Below are 2500 nucleotides of genomic sequence, written 5' to 3' on the forward strand. Positions count from 1 at the left end.
CGAGGCATCCAAAATTTTTTTTTTTTTTTTCTCCGATATACCAAAGCAAGAACAAGAAGACCGAAGTCTCAAATTTTTTTTTTTTTTTTTTTTTTTTTTTTTTTTTGATATACCGAAGAATGAACAAGAAGACCGAGGCATCCAAAAAAATTTTTTTTTTTTTTCTCCGATATACCAAAGCAAGAACAAGAAGACCGAGGCATCAAAATTTTTTTTTTTTTTTTTTTTTTTTTTTCGATAAATCCAACCGAGAACAAGAAGACCGAGGCATCCAAAATTTTTTTTTTTTTTTTTTCTTTCCCATATACCAGAGAAAGAACATGAAGACCGAGGCAACCAACAAAAAATAATTTTTTTTTTCTCTTTCCCGGAATTTTTTTTTTTTTTTTTCGAAATAGCCGAGAAAGAATATGAAGACCGAGGCATCCAACAAAAAAATTTTTTTTTTTTTTTTTCCTAATCTACCCAAGCAAAACAAATAGAAGACCGAGGCATCCAAAAAATTTTTTTTTTTTTTTTTTTTTTTTCGAAAAATTTTTTTTCACAAAAACTTTTTTTTTTTTTTTTTCCCCAAAAAATTTTTTTTTTCGTTCCAAGCTAACCAAGACATCTACTATTCACTAGTAGAGCAATCGAGACTGCAAAGCAAGCAATGGCCTTACTTGCAGCTCTTGGTGCTGAGAACTCCCCCCCCCCTATAGTAGTCTTAAGTAAAACCACAGCTCTGACAGGAGTAGATATTGCATGCGAGCGAGGAGTCGTAATGGGCAAAATTGACTCGGGGGACCTCCAAATCGAATTCCGTTTCGAGCAAAACACTTCTTAGGCTTCAAGGAAGCTCCCATAAAATTTCCAAACCCAAACTCCAAACTTCATTTTTTAGCCTACAATGCCCACGTGCACGCCGGTGTGCACGCAGGGGTGCTTGAGCATGCGGGAGAGGAGCCATAATGGGCAACATTGACTCGGGGGACCTCCAAATCGAAATCCGTCTCGAGCAAAACACTTCTTAAGCTTCTAGGAAGCTCCCATAAAACTTCCAAACCCAAACTCCAAACTTTATTTTTTAGCATACAATGCCCACGTGCACGCCGGGGTGCTTGAGCGTGCGGGCGAGGAGCCATAATGGGCAACATTGACTCGGGGGACCTCCAAATCGAAATCCGTCTCGAGCAAAACACTTCTTAAGCTTCTAGGAAGCTCCCATAAAACTTCCAAACCCAAACTCCAAACTTTATTTTTTAGCATACAATGCCCACGTGCACGCAGGGGTGCTTGAGCATGCGGGAGAGGAGCCATAATGGGCAACATTGACTCGGGGGACCTCCAAATCGAAATCCGTCTCGAGCAAAACACTTCTTAAGCTTCTAGGAAGCTCCCATAAAACTTCCAAACCCAAACTCCAAACTTTATTTTTTAGCATACAATGCCCACGTGCACGCCGGGGTGCTTGAGCGTGCGGGCGAGGAGCCGTAATGGGCAAAATTAACACGGGGGACCTTCAAATCGAAATCCGTCTCGAGCAAAGCACTTCTTAGGCTTCTAGGAAGCTCCCATCAAATTTACAAACCCAAACTCCAAACTTCATTTTTTAGCACACAATGCCCACGTGCACGCGGGGGTGCTTAAGCGTGCGGGCGAGGAGTCATAATGGGCAAAATTAACTCGGGGGACCTCCAAATCGAAATCCGTCTCGAGCAAAGCACTTCTTAGGCTTCTAGGAAGCTCCCATAAAATTTCCAAACCCAAACTCCAAACTTCATTTTTTAGCATACAATGCCCCCGTGCACGCGGGGGTGCTTGAGCGTGCGGGGGAGGAGTCATAATGGGCAAAACTAACTCGGGGGACCTCCAAATCGAAATCCGTCTCGAGCAAAACACTTCTTAGGCTTCTAGGAAGCTCCCATAAAATTTCCGAACCCAAACTCCAAACTTCATTTTTTAGCATACGATGCCCACGTGCACGCCGGGGTGCTTGAGCGTGCGGGCGAGGAGTCATAATGGGCAAAAACTAACTCGTGGGATCTCCAAATCAAAATCCGTCTCGAGCAAAGCATTTCTTAGGCTTCTAGGAAGCTCCCATAAAATTTCCGAACCCAAACTCCAAACTTCATTTTTTAGCATACGATGCCCACGTGCACGCCGGGGTGCACGAGCGTGCGGGCGAGGAGTCGTAATGGGCAAAATTAACTCGGGGGACCTCCAAATCGAAATCCGTCTCGAGCAAAGCATTTCTTAGGCTTCTAGGAAGTTCCCGTAAAATTTTCAAACCCAAACTCCAAACTTCATTTTTTAGCATACGATGCCCACGTGCGCGCCGGTGTGCACGTCGGGGTGCTTGAGCGTGCGCGCGAGGAGCCGTAATTGGCAAAATTAACACGGCGGAAATCTAAATCGAAATCCGTCTCGAGCAAAGCACTTCTTAGTCTTCTAGGAAGCTCCCATAAAATTTTCAAACCCAAACTCCAAACTTCATTTTTTAGCATACGATGCCCACGTG

Source organism: Cornus florida, unplaced genomic scaffold (assembly GCF_030987335.1).
Source record: "Cornus florida cultivar Cherokee Brave unplaced genomic scaffold, ASM3098733v1 CherokeeBrave_3.0.0_Hap2_scaffold_115, whole genome shotgun sequence".
NCBI lineage: Eukaryota > Viridiplantae > Streptophyta > Magnoliopsida > Cornales > Cornaceae > Cornus > Cornus florida.